Genomic DNA, 14,242 nt, shown 5'->3' with positions numbered 1-14,242 from the left:
CAGGCGTGAGCCACCACGCCCGGCCTATAATTCTTAAATGATACATGCATGCAAAGTAAAGTGCACACTCAAGAATGGAGATGATATACACTAAATTCAAAGCTATGGTTACCCGTGGAGAGAAAGGGATAAGGCAAAGGCACACAGGAACCTCAGCTGTAGCTGTAATGTAGTGCTGCCCCCCCGCCCCGCAAAAAGAAAAAAGGCAAATATGTTGAGGTTTAATAAAATTGGGTGGCAGGTGCATGGTGGTAATCTAGTTTGTATACTTGTCTCTATATTTAAAGTATTTCATAATAAAAATATAAAAACAAATGAAGTGTGGTAAAACAGAGAACATTCCAAAAATAAATGACAAAAGGGAGATTTACATCTATATCATCGAAGACCTTTTTTGAGAAACATTAATTTACAGGAGCATCTGTTACTGTGTCTAGGCCCTTAACTTTGATGGGTCCTACCTCCCTTTAGAGCTTTAACAAAATAAATTGTTTCTACTACAGCAATAACATTACAGCTTTGCAAAAAACAACAAAACACATATTATGATTAACAGGAAAATAAAGTCAGTGGCAACGTGTTTATGAAAATATCAGCAATGTGTTCGTCCTAACCTGTAAAAATATGCCATAGGACAGACAGATAACAACAGGTGAAATAGATAAATGAAATATTCTTTAACTACCATTTAATAGAGAATTGGTAGTTTCTCCTCCATGCAGAAGAGAAAACATTCAGGATTAATAATTCTGAATCAGGTTGATAGCTGTCAAGCTATGATTACTGCCTCTAGAATATGAAAACATAAAAGCTCAGGGTCAAAGAAAAAAATCACTTAGTATTCATGTATTAGTTTACTGGTCTCTTACTTTGTTCATTTATACTACACCATCTAAGTTTCAGGAAAAAGTAATCTAATCTGAGATTCAGTTACATGGAAGGACAGATCAAGAAGTATGGCATGTAAAGAACTTTGCCTCATGAAGAGAACTCATAAAGAGTTTCAGTAAAACTCTCTCTCTTCTATCTTTGCATTTCTTGTCATTGAGTTATGCTCTATTACCTTTATAGCTTATTCTATCTTGTATATCTTCATATTCACATGCAAACATAGTAATGCTACATTTAACTAGTCATTAAAATGGCAATCTAAATTACATGAAACATGGCCAAAGAAATATACACATAAGACCCAAGAACAATCAAAATACAAGGCACAGAGTTCTATTGTTGGGTCTTATGTTACATACAGTGCTAAAAAATTTAATCATAGATTCAACTACAGACAAAAGGTGTTTAAAAAGACATAAGTATGACATCTGGAAGTATTACTAAAGAAACATGGGAAAAATACAAATTTATTACAGAAATTTTGAGAAACCTAATGAGTCACGTGGGACATGAGCAAAAAATCCATTGTATCTAAGTAACTCACAAAAATGCTATAGTACTTATGATGATTCACAATGAATCATGGCCCTGAATTATCGAGAAAAAAATGATATTTGTTCAGTATACCTTAAGAACTGTGGGGAAATGACTTTAAGCCACTGATTCTAACATTCATCCAGAAAAACAAATATGTAAGCATATTCTGAAAAAAATAACATTTGTCTTATCAGTTTTAAGATACACTGTAATGGGATAATAATGAAAAGAGTGAGGTAATACCACAAAAATAGCCAGACCAATGGAACAGAATTATCTTCAAACAGAAAGATTGATATATGTCAGTAATCTTTGAAAAGGGAACATCAGGAGTCAATACGTAATTATCTAATACATGTTACTGAAATACTTGGTCAACTATTTTGTCTTCTTAGGGGATTTATAATCCCCTAATTGTCTTCTTAGGGGATTTATAATCTCATCTGAAACTATATATCAAATAAATTCCAGATAGGAAGAGCTTTTAAAAAAAATGTTTAAGTGACTGTTTTATAAAGGAAGGACATTAAGCACAGAGAAAATGACTTTAAAAGAAAAGAAAACAGACAATTTCAAAATGCAAATAAATTTTATAATTATAAAAGTAATTTGTGAGAAATTCTGAAATCTTCAAATGCATATAAAATAAACAAGAAAGTTTGTTGATTTTCCTATCAAGAGAAAATATTGTTACATTTCAGAATATATTCTTTTTTTAGTATGTGTTTATATATACTTACACAGATATATATATCAAAAAAATCAAAAATTATTTCATGAATGGGACTGTAGTTGCCTTGTAATTTAAAGTTTGTAAATTCTACATTAAGGAGCTCGTTCCATGTAAATAAATATGGATATACATTGTCATCATCATCATCATTTCCAATGGCTACAAAATATCTTATTCTATTAAAATACCTTATTCTATTAAAATAAAACATTTGGAAGTAAACACAAATAAAACCAATTTTCTCTTTCAACTACTGGTGTAAAAGTCAATTTTGGTTGTTTTCTTTTCCAAGATGGTGGAATAGAGACTTTTAACATGCCTTGGCCTTTTGGAAATAGCAAGATAGCGCATAAAGATTAACTGTGAGCTTTCATTCAAGAAGGAAAATGGGAATATAAGAAGTCAAACTGTCTCTCCTCACTGAAGATATGATTTTATACCTAGAAAACCCTACAGACTCCATCAAAAGTTTCCCAGAACTGATAGATGACTTCAGTAAAGTTTCAGAGACAAAATCAATGTATAAAATCAGTAGCATTTCTATACACCAATAATGTTCAAGCTGAGAGCCAAATCAGGAATGCAACCTCATTTACAATAGCCACACAAACAAAAAAATAAAATACCTAGGAGTACATCTAACCAAGGATGTAAAAGATTTCCATAGGGATAACTTCAAAACACTGCTGAAAGAAATCAGAGATGGTACAAACGGAAAAATATTCCATGATCATGGGTTAGAAGAATTAATATTGTTAAAATGACCATACCACCCAAAACAATCTACAGATTCTACATGAATTCTATCCCACTACCAGATTATTTATCACAGAACTAAAAAGAACTATTATTAAATTCATATGGAACCAAAAAATATCCCAAATATTGAAAGCAACCCTAAGCAAACAGCACAAAGTTGTAGATATTGCATTACCTGACTTCAAACTATACTATATAGCAGTAATAACCAAAACAGTATGGTACAAAAACAGATACATAGATCAATGTAACTGAATAGAGAACCCAGAAATAAAGCTGCACACCTACAGCCTTTTGATCTTTGACAAAGTTGACAAAAATAAGCAATGGGAAAAGGATTCCCTATTCAGTAAATGGTGCTGGGATAGCTGGCTAGCCACATGAAGAAGAATAAAACTGGACCCCTACATTTTAACATATGCAAAAACTAACACGACATGGATTATTTAAACATAAGACCTCAAACGATAAGAATCCTAGAAAGAAACCTAGGAAACACCATTCTGGACATTGGCCTTGGGAAAAAGTTTATTTGTGAGAAAATTGTGACTAAATCCTCAAAAGCAACTGCCACAAAAAAAAAAAAAAAAAAAAAAAAAAAAAAATTGACAAGTGGGACCTAATTAAAATAAAGACCTTCTACACAGCAAAAGAAACTTATCAACAGAATAAACAGACAACCTACAGGAGGGAAGAACTTACTAATAAACTATGCATCTGACAAATGTCTAATATCCAGTCTATATGGAACTTAATTGAACAAGCAAAAAAACAACCCATTTAAAAATGGGCAAAAGACATAAACAGACATTTCTCAAAATAAGACATACAAATGGCCAATAAACTATGAAAAATGCTCAATATCACTAATCATCAGAGAAATGCAAATTAAAACCACAATGACAACACCATGTCACACCAATTAGAACAGCTATTATTAAAAAGTCAAAAACCAACAGGTGCAGGCAGGGTTGCAGAGAAAAGCGAATGCTTATACACTGCTGGAGGGAATGTAAATTCGTTCAGCAATTATGGAAAGCAGTTTGGAGGTTTCTCAAAGAACCTAAAACAGAACTATCATTTAGCCCAGCAGTCCCATTACTGGGTATCTAGCCAAAAGAAAATAAATTGTTCTACCAAAAACAATGATGTGCTCACATGTTCATTGCAGCACTATTCACAATAGCAAAGACATGGAATTCAAACTAGGTGCCCATCAATGGTGGACTGGATAAAGAAATGTGGTACATATACATCATAGAATACTATGTGGCCATAAAAAAGGAATGAAATCGTGTTTTGCCACAATATGGATGCAGCTGGAGGCCATTAATCTAAGTGAAGTAACACATGAACTGAAAACCAAATATTGCATGTTCTCACTTATAAGCAGGAGCTAAACATTAGGTACTCATGGAAATAAAGACAGCAACAATAAAAACTGTCAACCACTAGAGCACAGAGGGAAAGAAGGGGGAAAGGGTTGACAAACTATTGAGTACTATGCTCAGTACCTAATGACCTTACTGAATGTACTAGAAAGTATCAAAAACAAAGCACATTTATATATTTCCAAAGATTATCTCTATGTATTTATTTTACTTTCTTTGAAAGCTAGTAAAGTTTGATTTTTTAAATATTTCTTAGTCATTAATATTTCTTCTTTTCTAAGTTATTCCTTCATGTTCTTTGATCAATGTTCTATTTGGAATTTTAAAAATTGATTTGTAAGAGAGCTCTCCTATAATAGCTACAAAATTAATAGTTTCCATATTTTTTACATTTTTTCCTGCTTGTCATTTGTATTTTATCTTTAATTTTTATTGTGTAGAGGGTTTCAAATTAGTCACATTTAAAAATATTTACTGGTTTCTACCTTTATTGACGTACTGATAAAGATCATCACTAACTCATGATTATATAAATATCTACTTAGATTCTTTCACATGCTCTTACGTCTTTTGGGTTTTTTAACATTTGAATCTTTAGTCTACTTGAAATTTATTTTGGTATAACATATGATAAAGAATTCGAACAGTGTTTGCCCCCAGATTTGGACATTTGTCCCCAATGTATTAAATGCCTTAAACTTATACCAGTTTATTATATTTACTTGGCTCTGTTTTGGGGCTTCCAATTTTGTGGTCAATTTAATTTTAAATTGGTCATTTGACTCCTAAAACTTTTAATTAATAAATGCATGAAAGTAAAAGGCAGAAAACTGGAAAAAAATTATTATAGCCACTATGAAAGACAAACGGTTGACAACAATAATATGATAAATCATACAAGTCAACAAAAAACTACCAAAACATCTTTGGGGAATGTGGAAGATGGGTAAAGGATAAGCAGAAAATTCATAATAGAAAAATAAATGACTACTGCAAGCATGATAAAGTGACATTCACCCTGTAGTAGTCAAATAAATGTTTAAAAAATTAGATAACATTTATTAAATTGTCCAATTAGCAAGGACTGTCTCATAAAGCAACTTTAAAAATCTCTCCAAAGTTAAGAATCTCAGGAGAAAGGCATTCTTACACTTCCCAGCAGGCATATAAATTGGCAGAATGATTTTTAAAAACAATCTGGCAGTAGCAAACAAGAGTCATAAAACAGTATACATCCTTTGACTCAGCAATTTCCTTCAGACTCTAGCCTAGAAAATAATGTGGAATGTAGTAAAAGATTTATATACAAAGATATTCACCTTAGTTTTATTTAAATCAAAATAGAAAGTAGGTTAAAAAAAATCCAGTAAAATATTGAATATAGAAATCATAGCGTAACTATAGTATCGAATATTCTAGCTATTTAAAATAGTTATTTACGAATCTGTTTAACAGCATGTGGAAAGTGTTACAAAGTTATGTGAATGAGGCAGGCCCAGTGTTTCTGGGGGGTTATGGGCAGGCCCTGGGGGTCTTCAGGGACCTTGCGGGCAAAAGGGGTTGGGAAGTGAGAGGCCGGCTGCGCTCACCACGCAGGGCCTTCCTTGGCACCCAGCCTTGTGGAGCAGCAAGTGTGTGGGCCAGCATGTCACACATGCTCCTGCACCTCCACAGCAGCTGGCAGGTGGACCATGCCACCCTCCCAGGGAAGGATGGCAAGGTTGTCATTCGCTTTGGCCATGACCGGGACCCCACATGCATGAAAATGGACAAGGTCTTGTACAGCATCGAGAAGGTTCAATATTTTGCAGTTATTTTTCTTGTGGATGTTACCAAAGTACCTGACTTCAACAAAATGTATGAGTTATATGATCATGTTTTTCTCCAGGAACAAGCACATCATGGTTGTCTTGGGGACTGGCAACAACAAGATTAACTGGACCATGGAGGACAGGCGGGAGATGGTCGACATCATAGAGACCATGGACCACAGGGCCATGGTCTTGTCCATGGCGGCGGCCTGGTCTTGTCTCCAAAAACTACTCCACCAAGTACAGATACTGAGGTGCCCTCAGGCTGTGTGGATAAATGCTGTGGAGGCCTTTTCATGTGGAAACCTTTTAAACTATTTCAAGCCTTTGGAAAAGTATATGAAGCTCCAGTGCTGGAGGACTTCTGAGACACAATTTATTACATGACCTTAACCAGCTGAAATAAACACATGAAAAAAATAATAATACTGATCTTAATGGAATACAAGGAAGATTTTAAAAGTGTATATATAGTTGCATCACAGTTGGTAAAAATGCATATAAAAAAATTGAGTAAACACATAATGATCATCATGGGTGATTATGATTTTCTTCATTCTTCATTTCCTTATTTCTAAAATACTTCACAATATGTCTCTATCGTTTTTGTCTAGTTAGATGGGAATACAAACTGTGGAAAGGCCTGTGTTTTCAAAATGGGAAAAGCTATGAGCAAACAAATCTATGAGCTGGGAGAAGCAACAGAGAGAGGGAGAGGACAAAGGCTTAAAAGAAAGGAACAATGAATGTCACCAGGATCCTGCAGAAAAGAGACATCAAGAGAACAGGTAGAGAGACTTGTCTAGGAGGGACATCTTTCCTTTGATACCTGTGAGGAGGAAGTACTGGAGAGGTGCAAATACAGATCGATTTATGTGCAGGTAATGGGAGAAGAACATTCACTGAACTCAGAGATGTTCACTTTTACTACCTAAGTCAAGCATGAGGCAAGCTCATCAGCTGAGACTGAAATAGAACTTGAGAAGAGTGATAAAGATTATGAAAACTGAATGGGAGCAGGAGTTCATTAAAAATAGGGAAAAGAACTACACTGGTATTTCTGTTTACCTAAACATGTCAGGATCATGAAATCATTTTGTCTCAGGAACCAAATACAGTTACTATCTTCTTTACCAGAGAACAATTCTTTTAACATATCTGTGCCATACCTCGACTGATTGCTTGATTCATTGATTTAGATTCTTTGATTCATTCAACACTAGTCTAGTGCTTAACCAGGTCACTACTGCCCTCCACATTTGCAAATTCAGTGGTCAATTCACAGTCCTCATGCTATTTGACATTTGTTATGTGTTACAGTGCACACTTACGAATCCTTCATTCTTGAAAATCATAACACATTTGTTTCTAGGACACCACTCTACTGTGTTATTAACCCTTCTTAGATGCCTTTGCTGGTACCTTTTCATCTATCTGATTATAAATGTTAAAATGCTCCAAGGCTCAGTCTCCACGCCTCTTACATCCATTTATTCACAAGATGATCTCATTCAGGCTCTTACCTTTAAATACGTTTGTACACTGACAACTTACATATAACACACACATACTCACACACACATACACCTGCAGATTCAATTTCTCACCTAAACTTCAGACTCGGTCAGAACTGCCTACTCTACTTGAATATTCATCAAACTTCTAAGAAGCAATCCCCACCCCAAGTACTTCTCATCCCCAAATTACCCATTTAACTAAACGGAAACTTCATTCACCAAGCTGTTCAGGCTAAAAACCTTGGAATCATCAATGGGTCTCCATTTCTTTTTGCCCACTTCAAATAGAGCTGCAAATTCTATTTACTCTGTTTTCAAAATATACCAGGATCTAACCACTTCTCTCCACTTTCATTCTAGTTTAAGCCACAGTCATTTCTCCTCTGGAATGCCTTGGTCCCCCTCCCCCCTGCCGCAAAGGGACCCTCTCCCTCATCTGTTATGCCCCCACAGTGTGTTCTCCCCACTGTAATGGGGAGAACATTTAAACAAACATAAGTTAGATCATGTCACTCTTCTGCTCACAAGTCTCTAATGACTTCATATTTCACTTATAGTAAAAACCGAAGTCCTTATGAAGACCTTAAGGCCCTACCTGATCAGGCTTCCTGGGAGGAGGGCAGAGAGCAGGAGGATCTTCTGCCTAGGTTTCCATATGGGAGACAATTTATCTAAACACTATACCTAGTGGGGGCTTCCTCAAATAGAAGTTCACTGTTTGTCCTAGGTACAGTTACCTAAAGTTTTCTTATCTAACTAGTAAGACTAAGAAAGTGACTGAATAAAATAAATATCTAAATAAAAGCTTACATTTTTAAACATGAAATTTCAGAAATATTAGTGGTTCCTTTCAGAATATAATGTATTTTACTCTAATTGCCATTCTCTCATCTCATTTTACTTTTCAAAAGATATGCGCCAACAGGCCAGTGTGATTTATGGAAGATTTTTTTCCCTTTTTCTTCTTCATTAGTAACAAAATCCCAGAAGTATGATTTCCAGATTCTCTTCAAGAAACAAACATCTGCTGTGTCCCGCATGTTGCTTTCCAATCTTTTACACATTGTGTAAAAGCTTCATTGTGAATGACACTGGGCATTTTCGATGTTCTGTTGAAAATGGAAGAAGGACAAATATCTGTCCTTATATATTCACAAACAGAAAGCTCTCGATTTCAGAAAGGCAAGCAAGCTGCCCACCTTTTCGTTGTCTCCTACTGAAATACTAAATTGTATCACTGTTCTTTTGCATAGTGTTTATTATTATAATCAGTGAAAGCAAGTAACAGAAAGTAGCACAAAGTGACATAAGAACATTGATCTACAATTTGGCAAAATAGAGAATTGTTTCTTGAATTTCATGATCTATTATTTGCCAATTTCCCATTTGACCCTGTAGACACAACAAGTATATATTAAAAGGCAATTTTCTTATCTACTTACATAATCTCTCAACTTTCACTTTCACATATTAAAGCAAAGTCCATGAGGTTTTCTTAAACTACATGCAAATAATAAAAGTGAGCCAGTATCGAAACAATTAATTTCACTCCAAATGTAATCACATGAAATAATTGGTCTGAGTCACCCACCTTTAAGTTAAAGATCAAGAGAATGTAAACGAAAGGCAGAAAAGTCAGGGGTCAGCAACAAAACACTGGGGAAGAAAAGAAAGCCAAAGCTTAACTGTGTGTGAGTAGGCATTACTGTCTGTGTGTGTAACCCTCTGTGTGTGTGTGTGTCAATTTGAATGGGTCTATGTGGTTATGTTCACATGACTGGCTGTGTGTGTGTCTGCATGTCAGCTTGAGCATGTGCGAGTGTGTGTGTGTTGGCCTGCAGGAGACAGTGTGAGTTTATGTGTGTCAATCTGAGAAAGAGAAAGTTCATGCGCATATGCACTTTTCCCCTTAGAAAAGTGGGTAGAACACTGTTGGCTACACAAATTTTTATGTTGTGTAGGTGTGTCAGCCTGAGCAAGAGTGTGTGTGTTTATGTATGTGTCAGCTTGAACAAGCAACCATGTATAGGGAGAAGGGAGAAGACTGTGTGTGGCAGACTGAATGTGTGTGTGAATGGGTGTGTAGTATGTTGTATGTGTGTAATATGTGGTGTGTGTCAGCCCAAGTGAGTGCATGTGTGGGTGTGCGTATGTCAGCATATATCTGGGAGGAAGAACTAGAGAGACTTTTTATTTCCCTGGATCCTATGTGGTAGGAGAGATTTCTTAGAAAATCATACAAGTGCCGTTTTATTAAAATTTGCCTTTCCGACATAATGGCAGGTCCCTCCAAGTATGTTAATTAACCTCAGTAGAAATTAGGTGTGAAAAATACCCTAAAATGATTTAGCAGCAGGGCACGGAGAATTCAGTCAATTTAAACATTGCCACTTTATAAGTCAGCAAAATGCTATTTTTCTTTCAGTTTAAAATAATCTGATATAATAACTAATTTTTCCTTCACTAAATGGCTCTTTAAATCAGTGCTACAATTGATGTCTCTCAAACATCATTTTATTTTAAATTAAGGTTTAGCAGATAATTTCTGAACAATCATGATTAATCCCTTGCTAGAGTGTTAATATTACACATAAACATAAAATACAACATTGCTAGAAACAGTTCAGCTTTCAAAACTAAGTACCATGAAGCACTGACATAGTATGCTGGACTAGAACTTCATTTTTGATTCCCACAACACACTTCTGGTCACTCCACTCGGCCTCACTATCCAGAGCTGACTAGGAGGAAACACATCACACAAGTGACTCACTGTCTGTCTACTCAATGGAAAGAAAAGAAGGTTCTCATCCTCAGTACTGACCCTAATGCTCATCAGATTTTATAAACCACAAGATAAACCTGGAAAAATATCAAAGTAGTCAGGGGAGCTGCTCTTCCCCAGAATGCCAGTTCCAATGGCCTCTGGGTAGAAAGTAACTAAGGTAGGTTTTCTTTCTGGAATTCAGCTATTATTCTGGTGTTTTTGCCAATACCTCATAGATATATATGCATAAATATGTGCATGTTTATAAATACACACACACAAAATTTACTCCACAAAATAGAACTTAATGTCACCTTGTTTTATTTTTCTAAATCAAATAAAGTATGACTCCAAGTATCCATTTGCTAACAGTGTTATTCGGTATTTCATACTCTTTCCTGCTCTGGCCCTGTGAGAGCACCAGGAAATTCAGCAAACTTGAGAAGGGACTTATGGCTTTCAATTTGTTGTGGTCACCATTGAGATGCTGGTGTTCAAACCCCAAGGACAGGTGGGACACTTCCAAGGCAGTGCAGACCTTGGAATCTTTAAGTGCCTGGAACACAGTGGCCTCCCTCACAACATCACCTCCCCCTCCACCACATCATCCACCTGTCACCCACAGGCCTTAGCACTTCCTGGGATGCCCCACAGGACTCAGAGTGGACCTGCCACTGTGCTTCATAACCCATAACTCTGGGTGAGAACTTTCCGCCCCTTCCAAGTCTTGAAACTTCATTCCTTCTTGGCCAACCTAATTCAATGCTCTCTCAGAAGATAAATACAGACACTCTTTGCTTTTCCCCTTGAAAAGGTGGGTAGAACACTGTGAGGTGCTCAGGCCCTCAGAAACTTGAGGATGGCCTTATGGCTTTCAGTCTGTCGTAGTCACTGTTGAGATGATGTTGTCCAAACCTCAAGGACAGGTCAAAGGTCTTTAGGCCTCTCCTTTCTGGGAGGATGGGGAAAAGGTACATTTTAGTCAACAGTAGCCATGTTGTCAAATTCTATTATTACACTATTTTTGCCTTGGTTTACAGACTTCCTGGATACACTGTAGTATATGATTGTATTATACTTTTTTCAAATTAACAGTTAGACATATTGTACCAGGTACTTCCCCTAACAAGGTATCTGGAGATAGATGGAAATTATAGCACATTTTTAAAAAATGTCACTAGCACGCTGTCGAAAATAAGTTTATCTTATGTTTCCAGACTTTTCAAACACCCTTAGAATGTATACGTATGTACATGTATATGTCAATATGTGTGTGTATATGTGTGTGTATATATACATATTTTTTATATTGCTCAAATTTTTTTCATTGATGTGTTTTCTTAAGTGGTAAGACCTTTTTAAAATAAAAGTTTGATAATTTTCTATAATAGCTACTTAAAAACCTCTTTTCCAGTTTACTATGTGCCTTTGGTTTTGTTAATGTGGAATAACATGCAGAAGATTTCATGACTCAATTTTTAAGTATATTTGCATAAAGTTACATAGGTATTTGCATAATTTGTAATCTTCTTTGACTCTGACTATAGCCCTTTTCTCATTTCTAAATTTGTTGATTTGTATTTTCTTTCTCCTTCTCTTTTTAAAATTTAGTTTACCAAATGTTTATTTCATTGTTTGATTTTAAACCAGGCTTAATCAGTTCTATCATTTTTCCATCTTCTAACATTAAATTCTGTGTTTTATCTTTACTCTTAACATACTCTTATCTGCCTAAGTTCTGTTTATTGGTATTACTTTGTTTCAGGATTTTTTTTTCCTCCCAATTGTCTAGAATTTAATGTTCACTCTTAAATTATATTTTTTAAATAATTAAATTTCTTAGAGTGATGAATTTTTTCCTATAAATATGCATATGTCTGCCAAGCATAAATGTTTTTTTTAAATTTTTTGACATGAAACTTACTTTCTTGATTATTTTCCTTAAAAGGCTTAGTAATTGTATTTTTATTTCCTTACTTTACTAATAAGAATTTTCCCTTAACAGTAAATGAATTTTCCCACGGTTTTACAAGAGAAAATATAAAATGGAATTTTGGCTTTTTTCCTTGTAGTATTCTAGTCAGAAAAAGAAAGTTTTGTAAATGAAAGTTCTAGCTAAGGACTTTAAACCTTTAATGATATTATTAGCTATTTGATAAAGTTCTACCACTTACATGCCACCCATTTTATTTTTTTATATTCCCCATTCTAGAAAATAATGGCAAAATTTCCTATTTGTGCACTTCAGAGCAACCTACCAAAACTAATAAAATTTGAATGGAACTTTTAACAAAAGTTTTCAATGAATACTTTTTTCTTTTTCCTACTCAAAGTACATATTAAAGAAAACCTGCCAATCTTTACAGGTAGTCCTCGAATCTTCCTGCAGCTGACTGGTGGATACAAACTCCCAAGTGTCAGGGCACAGGGCATTCTCTCTCCCATTGCCATGCCCTCCTCTCTTTCCAACTATCTATATCACTTCTTAAGTAGTCATCAAAATGGAGTCATTTGGGGCAATTAAAAGATCCTTGTGAGTGAATTTCTTTAAAGCCATTTAATATCAGAAATGCTCATATTACCCATTAAAAATATCCTCTCAGACATTTGGATTCCCTCCAACAGAGGATGCAGTGGGGAGTTCAGGAGGTTGAGAACAAGGTAGGAGCTGCAGAGAAAATAAATAAAGCCTCCAAATGAGAGTTTGGTTCTTTTACATTTTATACCACACCCCTTGGTTTAAAAGCCATAAATAAAACTAAAAACAATACTCTTGAGTAATGACTTTTACTTTTGTTGAGGACACTTCACAGTTTCCCAGGAGATTCTTCAGGCCTCTGACAGAGATCTAAATAAGAAGCAATTTTAAGATGTCATTCCTTATCTAGCCATTTTACCAAGACATGCTTTACCCAAGATAGACTAAATGACAACCTGTTTCCCACCTTAGTACATGTCAGATAAACTAGCATTCTCAGTTCTGCCTTGACTATAGATTGCAGAATATGATTAACGATATAGCCAAGCAGAAGTCCCCAAGGAAAACATCATCTCTTAATTCTGACTATCCTAATGAAATCTCATAGTTCATAATTCATTAATCTGACTGCAGTGACAAAAATAGGATGCAAGAAAAAAAAGTACTTCTATAGTGTCCAAAGAGACAAAGCTGAGACAATTCATTAGCAATAGCATATGCTTAAATTTCACTATGTTCTGCTGCATAGTGCAAGGTTTTCTGTAAAAAAGTAACAGCAAGAAACACATTATGTTCCTCTTTTTGAAGAAAATGATCACCTTCAAAGAAGCCAACAGAATTCTTATTTAAAATATTCTTGTTTCTCCAAGAAAAAAAGTCCTACACAATAGGTTCCTAAAATACAAATTTTATTAAGGCAATCAGTTAAATAAGAGTCCACTGAGCACAGGCTTTTGTCCTTCTTTTTCTTAGCCTTCCCTTAGAGGAAGACTGCCTGTCATCCTATTAACCATACATTTTCTAAGTGCGAGGTCATTTCACTGTTTAGTTTCTTAAATTAGTGGAGCTTAATGTATCACTTCACCCAAAATTAGCTGTTATAAAAGGTAATATACTAACGTGTAAAACACGTTGCTTTTTCTAAAGTACTTAGCATTCAAAAATAAATACTATCATTTAATGATGGTGATAATGATGAAAATTAGAATATTCTATCTGATTCAACATATTCTTAATTATCAGCAGCAACAACAGCAACATAGACCTTGGTGGTCAACAGAGTCTGATGGAGTCCTGCACTCACAGAAAGTGCCACTCCTAAGTTGTGGAGGACATTTGCACTGTGAATGTCATCCCC

The 14,242-nt window shown here is 35.1% G+C and overlaps 1 protein-coding gene and 1 pseudogene across 2 annotated transcripts in view; one reads left to right on the top strand and one right to left on the bottom strand.

Annotated features, from left to right (window-relative positions):
- The window catches only part of ZNF385B (zinc finger protein 385B), a 439,446-nt gene that overhangs the window by 384,487 nt on the left and 40,717 nt on the right, over positions 1 to 14,242 (bottom strand). The gene's annotated exons all lie outside the window — the stretch shown is intronic.
- On the top strand, positions 5,957 to 6,375 carry LOC108527113 (thioredoxin-like protein 4A pseudogene; annotated as a pseudogene).

The sequence above is a fragment of the Rhinopithecus bieti genome, unplaced genomic scaffold (genome assembly GCF_001698545.2).
Source record: "Rhinopithecus bieti isolate Rb0 unplaced genomic scaffold, ASM169854v2 scaffold_3062, whole genome shotgun sequence".
Lineage (NCBI taxonomy): Eukaryota > Metazoa > Chordata > Mammalia > Primates > Cercopithecidae > Rhinopithecus > Rhinopithecus bieti.
Note: the sequence above shows the minus strand (reverse complement) of the source record. Positions and strands in the feature narration are given on the sequence as shown.